Source organism: Passer domesticus, chromosome 2, assembly GCF_036417665.1.
Source record: "Passer domesticus isolate bPasDom1 chromosome 2, bPasDom1.hap1, whole genome shotgun sequence".
NCBI lineage: Eukaryota > Metazoa > Chordata > Aves > Passeriformes > Passeridae > Passer > Passer domesticus.
The window spans coordinates 82273929-82298099 of NC_087475.1; the positions used below are offsets into that span (position 1 = coordinate 82273929).

Sequence of the window (24171 nt, forward strand, 5' to 3'; positions counted from 1 at the left end):
CCTATTTTATATCCAATTCCAGATGCAACTTTTATGGTTCCAGCTCTTCAAAGAACCTCAGTTCAAAGTTTGATTTTACAGGCAGGATTTTTGGCTCACAAATAGATGCATCATCAGCTTGGAGGTTCATTAGTAACCACAGGCTCAGTTCTGGAAAGTCTGAATGGGTCAAAAATGGCCTAAATATGGCCTAAAAATGGGCACCTGCATGTCTAGAGGATGGTAAATTCATGTTTCTTCAGCTGTGAGGACAAGCTGGTACCTGCAGCAGTGTTACACACTTGACTTTAAATTATTCCCTAGAAATATTAGATTGTATTATTAATTTTAAAAAAAGAGGAGATTGCATGCAGTGTGGGTCGAGTATTTATTTTACAGTTTTCAGCTTTTCTGCCACAAAAGCAAAAGTATTAACATTCTGGTTTCATTTACTTTTTCAATGATGCAACCTGACACTCTCACTCCCCTTGGCTGAGGGTGCTACAAGATCCTCAGCAAATTCCCAGTACTTGGTGGCACAGTTGCAGCTACACTAACTGCATCTCCCAACAAGGAAATATGTTTGACTGCACAATTTGGGAATGTTAATTTCCTGAAAATGATCCCCTTTACAGTTGCAGTGCATCAGATGCCTAATTGAGATTGGATCCTCTCTGTCCTATGTTTCAAATTCAGCAATAATAGTTAAATATGAGATATTAAGCCACATTATGAGAAAAGCCACAGCACACTACTGAAAGGAGTGGAAGCTGAGAAAATGAAAATTTCCCGGTAGGTTCCTCTGCAGGTTAACAACCGAAAGTTCTTCTAATTTGTTATTTGCCTGGTTTCTTCCAGGAAATAATCTTTCTGTTAAGCTCAATTCCACAGCAACTGGTAATAGTTGTACCTGGCATCTACAGAATTTATGTAGTTTTGCAAGTTCTGATTTCAGAAATAGCGTCTTTGTTAAAAGTTTAAAAGTCAGTGGTGCCTAACTAGTGGTACATAAAGGTTAATTTGCTGTGCCCTGCAAATTCTATGCAAATCTATCCACGTATCTTCTGTTTCCATGAATCCATGTGTTTAGTCTTCACAAATCATGCAAGGATGTTCCTTTAACAATCAAGCTTCAGCAACTTCCAAAATCCTGCAAAGGAGATAAACATAATGACTGGGGAAGCAAGGAATAGCAAGCAACCAGGGTCAGGGTGAACAGAAACATCTGGGACTCATCCAGGACCACTTCAAGAGGCATTGATGCTTGACAACTTCCTCAGCAAGTTTTATGAAAATCTGACACAGCATGAAGTTTTTATGACTTAGAGGTATATGAATTTTCTAGGGCGCAAATTGCTGTTTTCACCTTGTGCCTTGTGTGCCTTGAATTTTGCTTCTTTACTGGCTACCTTGCCAAAAAATCTAGTTTATTTCAGGATTTTTCTCTCTTTGGCTTTGGTGCCATCTTGTCTCCTTCACTTGACATTTAGTGAGGAGCTTTTATCAGAGTCATTAAGACTGAGACTGTTACTTTTTAGTTTCTGTCAGGTTTCTGTTTTTTAATTTATTTAAATGCCAGGTATACTCAAAGGACACATAGCCTCATACTAGATACTGTGAAGAAAATTAATTCTATCCCAGGCAAAACCAGAACAGAGGTGCATCCATATCACAGAGACCAAGAGAATTGGTATTGCTTATTCTGGGGAAGACAGGGCTCTAAGGTGACCTTTTAGTGGCATGTCAGCACCTAAAGAGGGTTACAAGAAAGCTGGAGAAGGACTTTTCACAAGGAAGTGTAGTGACAATGCAAGGGGCAATGACTTCAAACTGAAAAAGAGTAGGTTTAGATTAGCTATTAGGCAGAAATTCTTTACTGTGAGGATGGGGAGGCACTGGCAAAGGTTGCCCAGAGAAGATGTGAACACCCCATCCCTAAAAATTTCCAAGACCAGGTTCACCTGCACATGGTGAGAGATTGGAACAAGATGATCTTGTAGGTCCCTTCCAACCCAAAGTATTCTATGTTTCTATGATCCTGTGATTCTATATTCCATGCCATGTGACCTCTCGCTCAACAATGAACTAGAGAGAAGGTTACTGGTGTGGGGGGCTCACTGCTCGATGACTTTCTCAGCATTGGTTGGTTGGTGGGGAGAAATTGTTTTCATTTCTACCACTTGTTTTTTTTAACTTTTATTTCACTCTGTTATTTTCTCTTTCATTACAAATTATTGTTGTTGTTGTTGATCTGGATGCACCAATGAGTTAGGAAAACAGAGGCAATAAGGGCAATAAAGAAAAAAATTCAGGGTTTTTAACTTTTGCTTAATAGTAATGTCAGACTGTTTGCTGGGTATATGCTCACACATGGAGAAATTGTTGTGTAACATTTTTTCTTGTGCGCACAATAACAACTAATGTTAGAGTCTGATCAAAATTTTTATTTTGCACCAGTGGTTCTGGATAACTACCCATAAGTGATCTATAATTATGTCTCAACTTATCTTTTCAATTTCAGTCTATCAGAAAAGATTCACTGCCTGGGAAAGGTGACAAAATTGAGACGCCCTCAACATATAGTCACAGGGGAACAGAAAGAGGAGGAATTCTGCCAGCAGCCTTGCTGATGAAATTGAGAAAGGAGCCAAGCTGAGAGGAAAGGGAGCCAGTCTCTAGAGATGGTTACCCCAAATGGATTATAAAAGCTCTTTATTTCAGGTAGTTCAGACAGTAACAAATCCAGCCAGCAGAAAGCCTTCAGTGAAAGTGATGAGTGGGGTTACCTGAGATTAATGAAAACTACACAAATAGAGCAAATTGGCAGAAGTAGGGTAAGAGTCTGCCCTTTCATAGGTCTCATAGTTATTAACATTAAGAATCTGACATTACAGTAGATGCCTTTGATATTCTAAGGTCTCCAAGGCCAAGAATTATGCTTCCTCCTCCTGTATCCATCTCTATCCAAGTGCAGACATTAGACTAATGGAAAAAAGTGAAATGCCCTGTCCAAAAGAGGCTTATAATAAAAACACTCAAAAGGATATAGGTAGTGATTGGAAATATTTCAAACTCTATGACCAGCATAATAAAACAATATGAATATTTATCAGGTTCACTAGACCCACTTCTCCATCTAACCATTTTATATGCCTCTTCCTGCAGTGTTTATTAATCTGGCTGTATGTATACTTATAAATGGCAGTCATTTTAGGGTTTCCATCTCAATAAGCTCACATGCATGGCCTCCATCTTCACACCTTAAGCTGCAGTCTGGTGTGGGAATGCAGAGCAGTATACCTGGAAACACCATGTCTTAGGGCAGCTGGGGCTTGCACCGTTGTGGCAAATTCTCTCTGCTGGAGCTCATATTCTCTGCTTGTTCAAGGGAAATACAAGCCCCAGGCAGTGCTTTGGGTTCCTGGCAAGTGGAGACAAGGGCTGCAGCCACACAGCCTTAGCCCAAGCATGCAGTTGAAGAGGACATTAGTCCTATCTCCTGATAAAGCCAGCACATGGGAATGGGTCCAACCTGCCACACAAAGCAGCAGTTCACAACTCCTGTGAAGCCTTACCTGAGCTTTGATAGCACAGCCCCACATGATTGAACTGATTGAACTCTTTAAGGAAAATCAGACCTAAAATGGGATGTAATCACTTAGTGGATGACAAAGCTTAGTATCCAGCCTTGTGGTCTTCAAAACGTGGAGGCAGCTGCCAGCCCTGAGGTGTCCAGCTCTGCAGTGCCTCAGCTCCTGGCAGCAGCAGTGCTCCAGCTGCCTCGGCTCTGCCTCCTGGCATGCTCATGGATGCCCATGTGCTGACAGGACTGAGCAGTTTAGTACCCAGCTAATGCTCAGTTTTCCTGCCTCACATAGCTCCTTTTCTCACTTTTCCACTCACTGCTCTCTTCTCCCCACTCCTCCTGCTGTAGGGGCAGTGAGCAAGTGACTCTGTGGTGTTTGGCTGCTGGCTGGGGCTGAACCAAGACATCCCTCTGGCTTTATAAAAAAGAGAAAAAGCACAGGATCTTATGTCTCCCATTCCTGGTCTGCTGCAATAACCAACATGGTACAAATGCATGTGGTCAAAGGTTTCCTGTTTCCTAATAAATCCTGAACTGCATGATGAAGGATGAATGCTTCATCACAGGTTTTATGAGCCTCATACCTCAGGTCAAGAATCCCATGGCCTGGTGATCTGGGGATTGCTGTGGAAGTACAGCTAAGAATCAAGCTTAAGATTGAGAGGTACAAGGTCTTTTGTAAGTGCTGTCTCTTTTCATTTTTATATATTGCCTCTGTGTGTTTATGCATCATAAGTAAACTTTGAATAGAAATGAAATAGCTTCAATTTGCATTTCTGTAAAGCCAAGTTTGATTTAAGAGATACAAAAACTATAGGTACATCTGGATGCATATTGGTCCTCTGCTCTGAAAGCAATAAAAGCATTTGTGATATAATCTACCATCTAATACAGAAATTAAGGGGGACAATAAAATTTAAAAATATTAAAAGAGAGAAATTAATTTTGAAATATATCCCGAGTATTAATTAAGGTATAAGGGATAGTCTTGCAATGGAGATTCATAAAAGGATACTCTAAAGTACTACTAATACTCTTAAGTATTATTTAAGTAATACTTAAATAATTGGAAATCACAACAAGTACATATGTCAAATGGATGGAACTATCAACAAGAACATGGTGGAGCCATGTGTTGAGGTGATTAAAGAAAGAGCATGGAATATAGGAAATAACGTGATGAAATTTTTTTTTAAATTGGGGAAGAAAGACATTTCAAACTTACAAGGGAAACAAGAAGGGATTGTAGCTCTTCTTATGACTCTTTGAGCAAGCCTGAATCAGCAATGCCAAATTATCCCAGGCAGATGACTTTTATAAGAGGGGAAATCATTGTATCATGCATTTGTGCAGACGGCACAAAAAATCATAGACTCAAAAACCATGTTTCAGATGTGTATATGCTCACTGTCCACAGAATAGATACACATGGTGTATCTGATTCCAAGAACTGAAATAAAAACAGACTGAATTCTGGAACTGTGGGAGCCCTGCAGGGCCCCCATAGCTGTTGATGGGTGTGTTACTGCTATACAAGGGAGACACAGAAAATACAAAATCAACAACAACGCTTTTCAAGTATTCAAAGGCCATGAGGAAAAAATGTCCCCAAATACAAGCCTGCTAGTTTCAGATTTGTAAGACTTTTTGAAAAAAATATACACCCTTCTTTTCTGATTTCTTGACACTGAAGGCTTCATACAATTTTTTTTTTTTTCCAGCTTTTCTCATCAAACAAAATCTGGAATATCCTTTTTCTGAAAAAGGCAATGAAAATTCCTGCAGACCCATATGATTCCAGAAATTGGAGTCCCAGCAAAAGAATTGCCACTGGCTTGTGTTAATTAATGACTTTTAGTGACTGTCCAAATTCAACTGCCATTTCTGAAAATTGGCTTTAGTACAACATACAGTACTATATATATATATTTACACATATATATATATATATATATATATATATATATATAAAAAATTTGTAGTAATAATACTCTGCATACATGTAGTATGCACTTGTGGTATTATCTATATAGCTTGCTTAGTATAAATATAGCCAATTTGTATGCAACTGTGGTTGTAGGGATGCTAAATCTCATAAGAGAAAGTTCCTGCCAGAAAACCTGCTCTGCCCCTAACTTTCCATAGGCTGCAGCTTCTTTCATAGCTCTGGGATCCTCCAGGGGCTCCACCCTGCACCTGCATGCAGAGTGGCAGGGACACACCAGCCTCACCATGGGCTGCACTATGGGCTGCAGAGGAATCTGTTCTCTGGTGCCTGGAGCGTCTCCAGTCCCTCCTTCTGCACTCACCTTGGTGTCTGCAGTTGTTCCTCTCACATATTCTCACTCCTCTCTCCCAGCTGCTGTGCAGAATTTTATCCCTTTCCTCAAACATCTTATTACAGAGGCATCACCAACATCATTGATGGGTCCAGTTTTGGCCAGTGATGCATCCACTGTGGAGGCAGCTGGAACTGTGTGTATGCGTGTGACATGGGGGCAGCTTGTGGTGTCTTCTCACAAAAGAGAGTCCCCTCAGACAGACCTATAAAGCCAGAAAACTAGGACAGATCCAGGAAATGGAAAGCAGATGGCTCAGTGGAAGGTGGTGTTTTACATCATAACTCGCTGATTAAAATATCTTCATAAAATGTAAGAAAGGACAGCTCATTGTAGTCTCCTGGGAAGTACCAATCTTAGCATGCTGCAGAAGAGTGATTCTTCCCTGTTTTTTGGTGACTGTTATACAAAAGCTATAGGCTGAAGATCAATGAAAACCACCCTCTTAGATTAAGTCTCAAGTGTATCATTCTTTTCCAGGTAAGGAAGATAGAAATACCAAAGGGAAAGATTCAGCAGCTGAGCTGCTGAAGTGTACCCATCACTCAGTACATGAACCAATTCTGTAAGAATTACCCAGTAAGGCATTTAAATATCCATTTCCCAGAGGCCACACTTCAAACCAACAGCTGAATTGATTTTTCACACCTTTTCTTGTGCCCATTTTTTGCAGTGACACACATGCACCAGTAAATGACTGGCCTTAAAGAAATCTTCACTAAAACCTGAGGTGGTCCAGCAGCCACAGAAATCATTGCTATTGATTGAGTCATTAGGCTGTCTAAGATTTCAGTCATTAATAAGAAATCTTCTCATTTTCTTGTAGCAATGACAACAAAAATAAGCTCTAACAAAGCAAGAATCTCAGGGCAGTAAGGCTGTATAAGAGCCAGAGAAGACTTCATCTGTATTCAGAGACCAGAAAAACTAGAGGGAGCAGAATCTACTGAAGAAGCACAAGCAGTTTTAGGTGTTCTTGAGATAAGAATAGTTAGTAGCTGAGGCAATATCAAGGACTTACATTTTTCTTGGTCTCCTTATGTTGCTTTTTTGACAGTTATGAAAATAGGGCATTGGACCCTTAGTCTGAGTCCTGATGGACCTTTTTATGTTATACAGTAAGTGAAATGAAGACAGCTGAAATCTTTTGGTGTTGGGGGATAACAAGCCTTCAACCAATAGGAATCCAGGGTAATTGGGCAACAATTTTTTAGCCTTCAGAGATAGTGAGGTAGTGTTTGTTAGGAAAATTGTTCTCCACTAACCCTTTGGGGCAATTTGACAATCAGAACTGTAATTCTTAGCATTATGTAAAATGCTCCTATGCATAACATTTTGTGGTGGGTTGACACTGGCTGACTGCCAGGTCCTCACCAACCCACTCTATCACTCCCCTTCTAAACTGCATGGGGTGAGGGAGAAAATATGGTAGAAAATCTCAGTGGCCAAGATAAGGACAAGAGCATCACCCAGAAGTTACTGTCACAAACAAAACAGATTTGACTTGGGGAAGTTAATTAAATTTATTGCCAGTTAATATTAAAGTAGGATAGTGAGAAGTAAGAACAAATCTTAAAACACTTTCTGCCCACCTTCTCTCGTCTTCCCAGGCTCAACTTCATTTTAGAATGTTTTACTTTCTCCCCTCAAGCAGTGCAGTGGGATGGGGAATGGGGTTTGCAGTCAGTTTATAACACTTCATGTCTGCTGCTCCCAACTGTTCCAAAGATGCCGATATCTGTCTGAGCTTGTTTCCTTTTCTGCCCTTGGACTCTGGAGAACAAGAAATACATCCAAAAGAAGGATACATTGTTTAGGTATCTGTCTTAGGAAGCCAGGAAACATCTTTAGATATGATTTGACACTGGATGTGGCAGAAACACATGACCAGCACAGATACCTGGTGAACCTATAGCAAAAATTTAGGTGAGATGCATTACCAAGTGTTCTAATAAGTCTGTCTACAACAAATAAAACTGAAACCTAGAAAAGTTTAATTGAAAAAAGGTAAGGAGTACACCATAAATAAGGAAAATTAGATAACCTGTAAAAATTCTCTTTCTTCTAATAAACCTAGATTAACAGTAACTCCTGTAAGGAAATTTTAATTTTATATCTATATTTAATATTTTGAAAATATATATAGCTTTTCTGAGGCAAATGAGTTTTCTTGTCCATATATTCTTAGTTTCCTTTGCTATTTGAAATGGTTTGTCTTCCCTGCATCTTCTTTGATGCTCTTTTACAAGACAAAGTGAGACATCACTTTATGGTGGTTGTTTTTTATTAGGAGTCACCTGGGTTTTTTCTTGGCTCAATCTTACCTTTGTCTATTTTATCTTTCATCAAAGACAGTAGCAGGCAGTGAAGATGATGTTTTTCTTTCCAACTGAGATTTTGCCCAATTTCAGCCAATAGTCATGCTGCAACAAATGGTCCCCTCCAGGTCATTTGGTAGAAGACGTACTGCCATTTCTAAATTATTATAAGCATGTTAATCTTTTCATAACTCATTTATGAGGTGTCAGCTAGTTAATCTATAATACCACATTCTATCAGCCAACAAATTGATAAGATTTGTCTGTGTTGCATTCTATTTTTCCCCATCTTTGTCTCAATGGCTGTCCCGTTTGTGATCTGTATAGTTTTGACAGCTTGTGCTTGACCCCATTGCACTGATCTAATTGATGACCACTTGAATGTTGATGACAAAGCAGCTGTATTAATCATGTAACACATCTGACTTCTTTTACCACATTAGCCCTCTGGGAAATCCTTTAGCAAATTATACCCACATGTTAAGCTCCTCTGAACAATTAGTCCTGCTAAAGCCTTATCCACCAAAATCCATTTCTTTTCTTTAGATATCAGTCTCTTAATTTCTAGCAATTTAGTCTTTTTCCACCAGGTTATAATCAAATTATATATGAGCATTTGATGCACAAAGAACAGTCATTTTAGTACAGGCAAAATTAACACAGAAACTGTCAAATGATTTGAATTGTAAGTACATAACAGCAGCTTGCAATCTTGAAAAGCTTCACTATTCTTTCTTTCTCCTATGTGCATAAAATTACTTGGAATATTTAAGTCCATCCCTTCTTTGTAGCTTCTCCACTGCTCAGAGTTCTGCCTGACAGGAAGTCCTAGAAATAGACTCATTAAGGAGAGATTTAGAAAGAATTGGGTTGTAACTAGTTAAAACTACCCATCTCACTCCACCAGTCAGATGTTAAATGAATTAGAAAGAAATGGCAAAAGTGCTGATTTCTTTAGGGCAATTTTAAGAATTCAATTGCAATAGAGTTTCAAAGCTCACAAATCTGCCAATCCTTCACAGACCCAAAGGTTGCTATTGCCCAAACACAAAAGTACTACTCCGTAGGTGAACCAACAGTCTACTTAGGTGGGATAAAATCACTGTTATTATTTATATTTACACAATGGAGGTAGCCCTAATAGGTGTTAATCAAAAGTTAAAGTTCTTATCTCAACAGATTTGTGGTACGTTTATTGACTGCACTCAAGTATGAGGCCATAAAAGTGTGATAGCAATAAGCTTACACATCTACTTTATTGATGGATTTTATTTCAATTATAAGTGGCTTTAATACTTTTCACTCTGTATCACAGGTCTCATAATGGAGCTACTTCTACAGGAGCATTTGAAATAACAGAAATAATTCAATGTGTTAAAATATTTTTCGAGACATAGTGGAAATTTTTTTTGCAGTTTCTGTGGATAGTTCTCTGAAATTATGTACTTTTATTATTCTGCCTACCAGAATCATAAAAAATTACATTAAAACATTAGATCAGGGTATTTTCTGATAATGAAATATCTAGTATACATATGTATTTTATGCAGTGAATCAGAAAATTATGAAATGTGTTTCAGGATGTACTTGTGCACCTAGGCAAGTGAACAATTTAACCTACTGCTGTAAAATACAGTGGTTTTCTCAATAAGTCATGCTGATGGAAAAACATCCCTATACAAAGCATGGGAAAAAAAAGAAATGCTGACACTGTGAGTGATCTACCCCACTATCTTAAAATGCTGATTTGAACTCCCACTGTGCCTCAGAAGCAAGAAACATTGTGCCATTTTTCAAAAGACATTCTCATGACATTTATCACATTGATTACTTCGTAAGGTTCTCCTTTCTGCCCTCTTTAAAGGATGCTGCTTCATTGTCTGCCCTTGGGGCTCGATCCACTCACACAGCTCGCAATGTCTGGATCCCACCAGGTCACAGAATCACAGAATCACAGAATCATAGAAAAATTTGGGTTGGAAGGAACATTAAAAATCATCCATGTCTAAACAGCCTACCATGAGCAGGAAACCTCCCACTAGACCAGTTTATTCAGAGCCCAATCCAACCTGTCTTTGAACACTTCCAGGGAGTCTATGCCTTCTCTGGTAAACAAAGAGCAACCTGAAAGAAAAATTTCTTTATATGACAGAGTAGAAAGTCTGTTTAGGGTGAAGTCTCAGAGAAATCTCTCTCCAATTTCCCTCTTGAGAAGCCATATTTTGGCATCCAAGAGAGATTTTTCTAGGACACACAGCAGTGTTGAACTCGGTTACATTCACCACAGGTTTTAACAAGTGCAATGTTTTCCCTTTCACAATGCACTGAATATACTTCTCTCCTGTACTGCATTGCCTCTGAGCTGCAAGAGGAAGAGCTGGAAACAGTACAAGTGCCTTGAGAGCTATCTGGGCTCTGTCACGGCCCCAAGAATCTTGCTGGGAGCATATTACATTTGAATTTTTGGGGACGATAAACCGTCAAGAAAGAAGCAAATTTCCTGAGAAGGATAGCCATCTAGATCAGCAGATAAATGTTATGATACAGTCATTACTACCAGAAGAGACAACCAAGGCTTGCCAAGGGGTCTCATCCCTAATGCTTTATATTCAGCTTCATTTTAACACAGAAAAAACAAATCTTCCACTGCTTGTTCCACAGGAAGATATGAGTCTACTCAGTGTGGATTCATTTGCCTAATCATACATTATTTCATGGAAAAACAGATGCTCAGTAGTTCTACACTAGCAGACTTCCACCCTGTGTGGTGTCCACCTGGTCATGTTTTTTTGTGTATATTTATTCTTACCAGGGTCATTTACACAAGTTTAGGTGTTGTGGCCAATGTTAACAGAAGAAGGTGTGCTGCTGTTTTCCCTGTAGCAATTTTTTGTTTCCTTATCTTAGGCAACAAAACAAAAGAGGCTGGAGTGCAAGAAACCATTTCAACCTAAAAAGCTTTAGACCATTACTAATGCTGGAATTAAAAGATTAAAACACTTGCTTTGAGTGCTAAGTAGTCATGTTCTCTTATTAACATCACACTCTAGTAAGCATTATGCCATACTTTGTAATGCATGGATTCATCCCACACATCCTGTGCAGAAAAGTGCTTTGGGCTTGTGTTTAAATTTGAGTGTTTTCCTAATTCAGGATGCCAGGATTTATACTCTCAGACATTCATTTCCTCCTCTCATTCCCCCCAAATCTAGCTTTCAGTGCCCTCAAAGGTGTTTACCTTGAAAACCACACTTTAAAACGCAGTGATTTTATGAAGACCCAGAGTAGGCACTTAACCTAGAGACATCCCCAGACATCACATGCCCAAATGCTTCACTGAGTCAGGCCTACTGGGCCTTAAAGGGATTCTGCACTTGCAGTTCCTGCTGAGGCATTTTTAAAGTCTGTCTGCATTGCCTGTGCTGCATAGTTGGATCTGACAGACTCTCAGAGACAGACATTTATCACTCCTGCATTACCCTACTCTGTTCTTGCTGCACTGTGGGGAAGAGCCTTACTTATCACATTAAAAATGCAAGGAACAATTAAAGAATCCCACTCTTAATGAGATGGTCCTTCTCCCATCAATTTTAAGCAATGAATATTGCAAACTCCCTTTTCAAGCAGGTTAGACTCGTACTCACAACGCTGCTGTCAAGGATAGAAGCTCCTGCTGAAATGTGCTGAGCTCCTGACACTTTCAGAATCTTCCCTGAGCCTGAGTGTTGGGTGGCTGTCACATCTAATTAATGTCAATCCAATCCAGGGATCCTATCTCTAAGGACCCTACCTCTAAGTCCTTCGCCAGAAAGTGCAGTTTTAACTAGAATACATGGAGTGTAATTCACTGAACATACCAAATATAGGATGTGCCAATTCATGAAGGGGCATGGAGAGCTAGACAAATTTTTATCTAAAAGTGGCTATTTTCTTCCCATGGAAACAAATGTATGTGAAATGATTTAAATGTTGGAGATATTAGGGGGAAAAATTTGGGAGGGTACTATAGACCTTGGGGGAAGAAAACCTTCATCATGAGAGGATGTGTTCATCTCTGATAAAATGGAAAATGAAAACAGGCATCAGAGAACATACAGCATTAATTGCTGCACTAATCAAGTGAGCCAGCAGTGTGTAACAACTCTTCGCTGTTCATTCTAGAGGTAGCTACTGCAAGTGTTCAAGAGACTGAAATAAAGCATCCTTCAAATTTGTAAACAAAAGGAGGATTGTGAAGCCATGATGTTTCTCTGAGCACTGAATTGATCTAGCTGGATTGTGCATGGCCCTGCAGAATCAAAACAATGCAGGAGAAGGTTCAGTCCTGAACTTCAGTGTTGAGTAAAAATGTAATTCCTACTACCTAAGCATATTCAGTCCCTTTCCTAATCAAGTTGTATATTCAAATTTGTCATTGCTACCTGTGTATAGGTTATATATATATGTGTGTAAAACTCTTTACAGTCTTTCAGCTGGGATAATATTGCAGAAAATGAACAGAATATTATGAATAAAGTTACTTCTTTTAATGATAACTTTTGAAAAATGAGTAGAACAAGGTTGTTTGCTAATAAACTCTATGAAATTTGTATGACATTGCTCTAAATATGGACAGAGATCTCAGACTGTGCATGTCTATGAAATTCTGAAGGGAATGACAACAGGAAAGTAATTGGCCCAACACTGTTCAAAGTAAATGCTTTCATTGTGTCACGGTTTGAATTCCTACTTGGAATAATTTAGGTGGGTAGTGACCTTTGTATGCCATTTAGTCCACCTGTCTCCTCAAAGGTCTGATTTCAAACTTCAAGATGAGGATTCTCAAAGTATTTACTGGTCAAATTTTGAAAAACTTTGATGACAATTCCACCACCTAACTTTGAAATTTTCCTTGCTGGAAATCTGGGAGCTGTGTTTCTTGCTGCATGTCTTTGATTGTGCACCTTGGAGAAGTCTCTGGTGCCATTTTCACTACTTCCCTTAAGACAATTTAGGATACATTCAGGGTATCATCTCCTGAATTATTCTGCAGAGATTCTGACACACCTTTGTGACCAGTTCAGGCAGCAAATTTAACTCAACTTTCCAGAAGCAAACTATGAACAAAAATAAAGATGTCATTGCAGGGAGATAGGATTTTAAAAACAGTAGTCTCTCTAGTCATGCAGAAAATATATATCTCAACTTGTTTCAAATATTCGGTGAAAACAATTAGGGATGGCTGTCACTGTTAAATGCAATGAAAAATGCCTTTAATTTAGGCAGCATCAAATAAGATGATAACTATTAAATTGGTTAAAGTTAAATGTACTTTTATTGCCAGTGTTCTTGAGTCCAAATGGGAATGCATCCAAACCCAAACTTGTGAACTTCATTTCTACAGGAAAACTGCCTCAAGTGGAGGATGTCTGTAACTAAGATGGTAATTTCTTCTGCAAATTCATCACAGTAAAGCAATTCTTTTGCTCATATATTAAACTTGTTATAATCTCTGGACAGTAAAATCCAAGAAATTCTCACATTCCTTTTATACTGTGGGACCTAGAGGTGGATGCAACACTCCAAGTGGGGTCTCCCTGGAGCAGAGGAGAAGGGAAGAATCAACTCCTTTGACCTGCTGATCTCCCTTCTTTTGATGCAGCCCAGGACACAATTGGCTTTATAGGCTGCAAGAGCATTGCTGCATCATGTTATCTTTTGGTACACCAACACCCCCAAGTCTGTCTAATCAGGACTGATCTTGACCTATCCTCTGCTCAGCCTGTATTTGTGCATAATTTACTACATGTGTGGAATTTTAATTGGTTATATCCCCCATGCCTTCTCCTTGGTGTGTGTGTATATGTGTGGATTTGGGTTTTTTTTTGTTTTTTTTCCTTTTTTTCTTTGCTTGGGATCTCATTTATTTGGCTTTGGATTTTGTTGTTGGTTTTTATGTTTTTGGTTTGTTTTTTTTTCCCTAGGAGAACATATGCATACCTGTTCTCCAAGTCTACAGTATTTTGTACTGAAGTCCTTTGGGTTTGAGTTCAACTTCCTGCACCTTGGGCCAGCGAGCTTTCCTGAATTCTGTATTGGTAAAGAGGTTCACTAATGACAGGAAAAAGAGGGTAGCAAGGAAATGTAACACCATAGGAGAAAAATGCATGAGGAGATAAGACCCACAAAACCTGCGGAGTTTTACAGCTCTTGTATAACACCCAGACAATTCTACTTGCAGATTAGGTACTGCTAATCCCTTCAGGATTGGTGACTCCTAGGGACTTCAGACAGGTTAAATTGGTATTACTAACAGTTCAGAGCACACTACAACAGAAAGAAAAAATAGAGTGTTGAAAAATCTTCATTCATTTGATTCCAGAGCTAATATTAAGCATCTGTCAGGTATTGCCAGTGAGGGCATAACATTTAGAAGGTATTTAGAATGTGTATGCCCTATGTATGTGTACATACCTTAATATATATAGCTGTTTTATGCTTTGGGATAATATTATATGTAATGTATTCTTACTAAATTAGCTTTGGTATTCCTTCTTTCAACCTTGGCTATAAGATTTCTCTTGCAAGCTTTTGCCCCTTCTGATTTTCTGTAGATCTCTATGCCTGGAAAAGCCAACCTTGATTTTCACTCTAAGCTACACCATGACTGTGGCGTTTATTGAACCCCTATTGAGACATATTAATGGTGGTCTATTCTCACATAATAATGTCACTATTATTTTTTGTCATTCTCATCTCTATAGATTTCTATAAAATATGCTCATAAAACTCAAGCAATAATCTGAAATTTCTATATTTTCCATTCCTTTTAAAGGTTACCTAGAAACATCTGCAGCACAATAACAGTAAACTATCACACACCTAAGAATACTTGCTGTAAACTGCTCCATTGTGCCAATTAAATGCAATATGAACTCTACACAGGGGAGCACTTTATTGCTTCATTATTGCTTTTATATAATTTTAAATCCTGTTCACTGCAGCAACAAACATCCAAGCAAATATTTAAAAAGCTAAATGGGGAAATAGAGAACAAGTTAATCTGCTACTGGAAACTTTAATGTGAGGAACTCCATATATGGCATATCTGTGTTCAGAGGGCAATAAAATATTTTCAAAGGCATGAAGAAAATGGCATATTTGCCTTTTTAATGCATGCAATTAGACATAATGGGAAGGGATCTGACTGGTACAGTGGACTGACTTAGATAGCAATGTGTGCTGGTGTTACACATATTGCATTGAGAGTTTAGGAGAAGCATAAATCTAGAAAGGTCCAATTCACTGTAACAAAAAGCATGGTTGTGTGGGAGCACAAGGCATTATCTGTTGAATAAAGAATTACACTGATGCCAGCAGTGTAATTCATAAGCATTGCAGCAAGTTGAAAATTCCTGTCAACAATTGCCTTTGGTGCAATTAAAATTTGAGCAAAAGTAGATATGTTTTGATGTGGTTTCCTTTACAAGTCTTCAGCTGTCTGAGTTTGGAGAGTCAGAGCCCTTGAGCTGCTATTGAAAAGCCAGTGAGGTGGCACAACTGATGTCTTTCTTGTGTGATTAATGACAAAACTGGAGGGCTTAAACAGCAGGTGCCTCAGAACTGTAGTGATGATGACAATTTAATTTCATTAGAATGTCGTCTCTTCTCTTTTTGTTATTTTATTATAGGATTTTTTGTCAGTGCCTTTCAGCTTTCAGACTGCATAGTCATAGAATCATAGAAGGGTTTAGGTTAGAAGGTACCCTAAAGAGCATCTTGTTCCAACCTCCCTGCCATAGGCAGGGACACCTTCCACTAGACCAGATTACTCAGGTCTCCATCCAGTCTGGACTTGAACACTTCTAGGGCTGGGACATCCACAACTTCTCTGGGGAACCTGTTCCAATGCCTCACCACCTTCACAGTAAATAATTTCTTCCTTATACCTAACCTAAATTTCCTTTCTTTCAGTTTGAACCCATTAGTTCTGTTCCTTATCACTACAGTTCCTGATGAAGGGTTTCTTTCTATCTTCTGTCTAGATCCATTAAATGTCCTATCGTGCCCTAATACAAATAGCAACCAAGGAAGACATAATTTAATACGAAGCCATAAAATGCTGCAAAGAACTCTTTCTGTTTCTGGAGTAATTTATACATAAAGAGTTCTGCATTTTTAAACTTATTTTCTTCTCATCGGATTACACTCTATCTTCATCAGATCCTCCAACATGGTGTTTCCTCTGAATTGCCCTGTCCTAGATAAGTTTAGTCCATCTGACAAGCCACAAATTGAGGAACTGACTGCCTGTCCTTGGCAGCAAGACTGTGCCAATACTCCACCAGATTTTCCAAACTTCCATAGCAACCCTGCAAAACAGATGAAATTCAGTTCAAGAGGGAAAAGTGAGAGGAAAAATGCAATGAGGATATTAATGATACACAGTGGAATGCAACCAACTTGGCTCCCTCTGTGTAACCCCTGTAGACTTTCTCCTTTGAAATAAAAGTAATTCATTCAGAAATGCACAAAGCCACTTCACGATAAGAACACCTATTTTAGAATTACACTACTTTGATTTCAGAATGCAGTGGCCACTCGAGGGCAATTTCAAAGCAGATGCGAACACCTAATGAACCTAACTAAGTTTCTGGTGATGACAAGGTCACTTGCCACCATGAAATGCCAAATAACCTCATAAACTACATTTCACTGTGTTTATGGTACTATTTCTTGCTCACCTATACAAGGTCCCTATGTATCTATCCAGCCCTAGTTACCACAGCCACCTTTTAAGGAGTTAGTTAAAAAGACTTGCAGAAAATTTATGGTATTAAGATCCAAAAGGGTTTTGAAAGAGAGAGGTGAAGATACAATCAAAGGTTATGCCAAGAAATCAGGAGGTTTTAGTAAGCGGTCGAACAGAGCACTGAATTTTGGTTTAGGATAAGAAGGAAAAGGAAGAGAAGCAGCAGTGAAATTCTCTGTAACATAGCCCAGAGCTTAGAAACACAGATTCAGCAGCATATTTCTGTTTGCCAAGCAGGTAGAATATGTCTCATGCCCTGTCTTTTCAAGGTGAACCACTGAAGGGTTGCAAGAGAAACATCAAGAGAGAAATGCACTTGGCATGGTAACTCAGAATTGAGACAGTAGGAGGTTCTTGCTCCTTGTAGTGTTTACTCACCTGAGCAGATTCTCAATACTCCTACTCCCAGGTGTAAGCTACTTTCAGATTTCCTTTTCTGGATTTACAGATATAAGGAAGAAATTCTTTACTATAATGGTGGTGAAACACTGGAACTGATTGCCCAGAGAAGTTGTAGGCTCCCCATCCTTGGAAGTGTTCAAAATCAGGCTGGATGGGGCTCTGAGCAACCTGGTCTAGTGGAAAATGTCCCTGTCCATGAGAAGGGGGTTGGAACTAGATGGTCTTTAAGGTCCTTTCTAACCAAAAGCATTCTATTACATGATTCTATGATATTTTGGAATCATTGAATCTGTCACAGTGAAAGGCACCACTTCATTTTCTTATTTATAAAAGATTATTATCTTTGAACATTTGCTGCAGTCCCCATGATCTCAGAGGAACACAAAAGGAAAGAGTCAATCTCATTATTTTACTGTCAGTATCTACCCAAGAAAAATTTAAACACTCTTTCTGTATGATGTGATTATAATTGAGCTGAATTAGATTTTAATCTCTGAAGTAAACCAGAAAAATGTAATTGAAGCCAGTAGTTAATTTTCATTTTACTGTGTGGTACAGGTCAGGACCTACCGCAGGTCACTTCTTTAGTACTGGTTTACCAAGTACAAAATCTGCAGTCAGAACACACACTTTTAAAATAATTTAAAATAACTGTTTAAAATTTTTAAATAATGGTTTTACCCTACTTGGTTGGCCAGTTTGTCTACAGGATACAATGGTTGGTGTTCAGACCTGTGCCCCACCGATGAATTTCAGTTATTTCTGTATTGAAACTATCTCAATACTCTGATAGTAGCTCCTCTCACACAAAACAAAGTACGTATTCAAGTAATGACGCATATTTAATGTTAGGTCTCTGTTTCCAATTTACTTCATCCTGTAGTTAATTGCCTCACTGCAGACTGCCAATTAGTTTGACTCCCAGCTGTATTCAGAAAGCCAAGTGGGAATGCCAGCATAAGCCTTTGAAGTCCTTTACATTATCTGCTACTCTAAAAAGCTTATCAACACAGCATTTGAGTGGAAGAAATGAATACTTATGAAAAAACATTAATCTTCTTGAAGCTTTAGAAACTGCTGTGACACAACAGGAGTTGCTAAAGTGAGGCTTTGTCCCCAGTCCACTTCTCTCCATTCTGTCAGGATGCTCTGATAACATAGAAACTATAAAAAACCTGCTGTTTTAAACAATTCTCTAGATACGCATGGAATTCAGTAAGAATTTCAGAAGGAGCAACAGGGTGTTTTTGTTAACCTGTGCTGATCACCAACACCAATAAACTCTAGACTTGACTGGTTAAGAATTACAACTGTACTTGACATTTTGTGCCTCAGAGACAGTGCCATATCAAAGGCAGGTGAGAAAGTGCCGGGAGGCTGGGAAAAGTCTTGAGCTGTTTGACCTGAAGGTGGAACATTTATTTTCTCTCTTTCTTTAGCAGCAACAGTAAGTGAGCAGAAAGACAGATATACTCACTGTGAAACCCTAAATTCTAAACTTATTTCTGCTGATTATTCCCCTACAGTCATGTTTTCCTCCAACAAAAACAAAAGCTCTCACATCTGCTTATATGTATTGTGGGCTGATGGTGAGTGTATAATTAACTAATAATAACTTCAATAATATTATATTTGGTTGGATTGGAGCATCCTCAGTAAATTCAAGGAGCTGGTTGGGGGTTGTTAGGTCCTCCTATCTTTGATGAAGTTTGCAAAAAATACTGTAGGCCCAATAACGGCTTCCTGTGGTTCATAGACTCAGAACACTGTCTTATCTTTCCTGAGGAAATAAGGAAGAATCTGAGCTTTTGGAGAAACTTCTCCTCTGCCCTATAAGTAGGGACAGTGAGAAAAGGGGTTTGGTTAGATTGCTAGAGTTAGGTTACAAAACAGCATTTCTACTTTTCATTGCTTCTGGTCACTGCTTCAATTTTCTTTCTTGCTGTACTAGCTTGGTTTGCTTTCAAACACCATTCAGTTCTGTCAACATCATGTATATCATGTTCTTATTCTTTTCTTTTCTCAAATCTATTGAGTCAGAAGCAAATCTTTTCATTAGCTGCTGGGAATACCTTAGTGTTGGTATTTTAGTTTTATTTCTAGTGGGTTTTTTTTCAGTCATTTCTAGGCATTAGTCAGTCATATGTGAAGCAGGGTTCCTGAAGGAGGTGCAAAGTTAAACACATAATTGTGATCTCTTGCAGATGTTTATCTTTCTTCTTTGTCTTGTTTCCTTTGAACAAATTATCCAAAGTCATTTAAACTGGAAGTCTGCAATCATGCCTTGTCAATGGAAAAAAACATTGATTTTGGTCCTGGAGTAAGTGATTCACCTTTCTGACACAGGAGTGTGAGTAGGAGGAAAGAATACAATAAAATTTCAAAACATTTTCTTTCCATTCATCATGAATGAATGAATTTGTCATGAATTCACCTTTTTTATTTCCTTTTAAATCTCTGTCTTCTTTTTTCTTCATTTTTCACTATTGGGTCATTTCTCTGTTTCACACATTCATATCTTTACTTTTATATTTACTGTTGTTTTCTCAAATGCTATGTAAGTTACCTCAAATATTATGTAAGTATTGCAAAGAAACAACTTTCTCTTTCCAAGTTGTTTGTATTTGCTTCCATCATGGATAGATGGATGCGTGGATGGATGGACAGACTAACAGATCTGTAGGTATGTGGACCACTGCACAATACACATTAGCATATCACACTGAGAACTTTTCCGTTTTGCATATTAATATATGTCACATAAATGTTCTGTTATACACAGGATTGAAATTAAAATGAAAAAGAAGAAAAGTAGGTACAGTGAGGCTGCATAAGGCACTGGCCTAGAAATTAGAAACAAAGTGAGTTTCAAGCTCCTTGAAGTATTCTCCTGGTGTAAAGAATCAACTTTTTTGCTGAGTAGTCCCACTTGATGTAGGGAAATGGTGTGAAGTTGTGCTTTTTGCAAGTGATAACCTGTAATTCCCTGGGCTCAGAAAATGAAACAGGCAGCTCTGCAAAGTCATTGGACCACAGGGCAATACTTTAGTGAACGGTTAAAAAACCAGAGGACATATGGTATTCATAGCATCTGTTACTTGAAAGCTGAGAATAAGTAGCAGTTAAGGTGTAATTTCTTTCATCACTTTCATCACTAATTTTTTTAAGTGACTGGCAATTTTTATGACAAGTGATCTTACTCATAATTAAAGCACCACTGTAATTTGTCTTTCCCTGTCATGTAATTTATGGTGTTCAAGCAGAGGAAGAAAGAAGAGTGGAGACTACAAAAATCACTTTCCCTGTGTAGAGGGAAAACCAGTAGCAGGGGTGCATCTTAATCCTGATGTCCCAGACTGGGTGGAATAAGAGCACTGTAATTGGTAACAAGCTTCATACAGAATGATATGACACACAAAAAGTTCCAAGATCTAAAAAATATTTCAGCTATGGGCTAAAATTGTGCTGTTTTCTCTGCAAGTTAAAAAGTTAGTGACACTTAGAAAGTCTTGTTTTAAAGTTTGAAATAATGTGGACAGACTTAATCACATAGAATGTATATCATTCACAAAAAAGTGCATACCTACTCTAATGCTTATGAAACTCATTTTATAGGCTAGAATAGGATCTCCTTCAATTAGAAAGTTATGACCCTCAGATTAAAAAAAACCATATCAAACACATACAAAAATTCATTGATGACATTGGACCAGCTTAATAATGACTCAGGGAACTGTTATGATTCTAATGATTCAGGTAGTGAACCATTCAGCAGAAGATGCTTGTGAAGAAATCCTAATTTTACAGCCTGGACAGTTTTAAAAACTTTCAGGATGAATGAGATTAGCAATCAGTTACCATTCTAAAAGGAAAGGAGAAAAAGAAAATAATTAACAGAATCAGAGCCTTGCTAGGCTGAGAAAAAACAGCTGCTGTCTTTCCAGGGTTACTCTTCAAAACATGCTGTCTAAAGAATAGTCTTTTCAGAAAAAAAGTTAGAATAATTTGACAGAAATAGCCAGAGATCTTCCAATGAGCTGCAGCAGATGGCAGTTCAAAAGACAGAGGACATCTGTTTATGATTCATCCAACTTTGCAAAAGACGATGAGAATTCGAGATGATAGCACTCTCAGTAGACTTTTTAATCCTCATAGGTGAGAATGGACTCACCTCCATCTGGCAAAAGGTCTAACAGTGATGCCAATTTGCCAAGTAATCCTCATTACTGATCAAGAAGTTACCTTAGGCATATGCAGGTCTACAGGGAAAAGTTACAAGATGTGGATGTGCAATATTTTCAGAATGAATATTTTGCTCCTATAGAAAAAATCTGCTTTCAGAATGTTTTTCCCTTTCCTTTTGTAAATAGATAATGAAGAGCCAGGAAGTCAGCTAGGAAAAGATTTTTTCACAAATCATTTCATTTGTAGTAATAGATATTTTGAAACACACTATTGTTGGTGAAGTTGCAAAACTGCAGTGATTGGATGATAATGATTGTCTCAACTATTTTCCTTCTCCATTTGAAGCATCACTGACAGCTGAAAAATATAATTTGGTACTGTGCCAAAATAACTGGGACTTCGTTTTGAAAGGATATCAATAAATTTTCCACAATCAGAGATGATTTTGTCTCTTGCCAGCTGGTCTCATGCATTTCAAAAATGGTGTACTTGAACTCATTTGCTAGAGTTAACTGTCTTCAATGTACGTAGACAGGGCTGCCTAAGACAATGAAGTTAAATAACAATGACAGAAAGTTTATTCCCAGAATTTCTCCATAGATGTGCTAATTAACTTCAGTAGATTTAAGACATGACCTCATATAGGCAGCGTAGCTGTCAGATGACCACACAATTTTTAGTGTCTCATAGACTGAAAAATTGTGTTTCTAGAGTGTAGACAAACCAAAGACAGTTATAGAGAGGATGTGACTGTTTTCTGGAGATACATAACAGTGGGGATATAAAAGGATTATGCTATCTCATGGCTCATGGATTTTATTGGTTTATTTACCTATTTTTGCAAATGTACAGTAGTCTAATTGATATGTAAAATTTTGACTGCATTATTTTTACTTGGTGCAGAAAATTAATAAATTCTTTATAGATGTGACCAATGGGTAACAGATTTACTTTTTTCTAAATACATAAATGACATGACAGCATGAAAATTGTAGTAAACCATAGGTTTTGAACCAGCAGCTGAACTGCATGACTGAAATTGTCTATTCTAATCCCGTCAAGTGGTAAATACTGTAAGTACAATGGTAGAATCACCATACTGTAGAATGATAGAATAGCTGAGGCTGGAAGGAATATTAGAAGATCCTTTGGCTCAGCTTTTCATGAGGAAGAGAATCTGTATGAGATGATCTAGGCTCTGTCCAATGGCAGCTCAAAACTTTCAGTGATGAAGACTCTACCACATCCCTGGTGACGGTCATTCCCTTGGTCCAGTTAGTGACTGTTCCTACTGCAAAAAATGTCTTTCTTACATCAACATAAAACTGCTGGTGCAACTTGTACCCATTGTCCCCTGTCTTCTGCCTTGGGAAAACAGAGCCTCTATTCTCTTTTTTGCTCCCCTTGAAGTACTGGAAACTGTGATGAGATCCTTCTTGATTCTTCTCCAGAGAGGAGAGATCCAACATCTTCAGTCTTTCCTCATAGGGCAGTTCTTCAGACCTTTGATAATCTTTGTAGCTCTCCTTTAGACCTTCTCCAGTTTGTCTGTGTCTCTCTTGACTTTTGGAGCCCAGAAATGGAAACAATACTCCAGGTATGGCCTGACAAATTAGTCAAATGATCATGTCTCTATCTTCATTTGAAGCCAGATAAACAACATCCGCTTCACTTCCTATATAAGTACAAGATGTTATTTTGGTGTAAAAAGGGATCCAGGTCAGGCTGGCTTGATTTGTACTTGGCAAATCCCTCCTGGTTTTTTCCCAATAATCTGCTTCCTTTGGTTAGTAGTACTTTTTTGAGGACTCATTCTAGTACTTTCACAGGAATTGAGTTAGGCTGAGGGGTCAGTAGTTTCCTGGGTCCTCTTTTGAGCCCTTCTTGTAGATGGGTATTGAAGAAACGTGTTTCCTGGGCTGTTGGGGTCCACTCCAGCTAGCTACAGACCCTTGCCCACATGATACTTCATACTGCTGATCCACTCCTGCTATGACGAACTACTTTCTAATATTAACATAGCTTAAAAGATCAGTGTCTTAATCTCACACTTAATCTTGTGAATTTCTGTCGCTGTTAAGCGTAATTTAAGCCAAAACCCAAGTGATATTCAAGTTGATGTCACAATACTTAACTGTCAGCTTTTTCAAACAAACAAACAAACAAACAAACTCTTTCCTTGATTACTTTCTTCAGAATTCCAGATGACAGAGGGAGGACAGGTTGGATAGGGCCTTGAGAAACCAGGTCTAATGGAAGGGGTCCCTTACAATGGCAGGGATGGAACTGCGTGATCTGGAAGGTCCCTTCCAGCACAAACCATTCTGTGAGTGTTGGCTGTTGGTTTTTCAACCCCAGGAAAATGAAAGCTGGTCACATTCATTTAGAAATGTCTGAGCTTACATCTGAAACAAGAGTAATATTTTTCAAAGAAAGGTTTTCTGGAAGGAATTCTATCTGAAATTGAAATTTCACATATGTGTTCCTATTGAACACATATGGAAATAAAAAAAAAAAAAAAAAAATATATATATATATATATAATTTGCAGATTCACACAAACACATACAA

At 38.3% G+C, this 24171-nt stretch overlaps 1 long non-coding RNA gene across 1 annotated transcript; it reads left to right on the forward strand.

Moving 5' to 3' along the window:
- Nucleotides 1-1920: 1920 nt before the first annotated feature.
- On the forward strand, nt 1921-5426 carry LOC135294403 (uncharacterized). The gene is made up of 3 exons (XR_010356505.1): nt 1921-2700; nt 3914-4243; nt 5287-5426. It is a non-coding gene; the product is annotated as an uncharacterized LOC135294403 (long non-coding RNA).
- Nucleotides 5427-24171: the final 18745 nt, after the last annotated feature.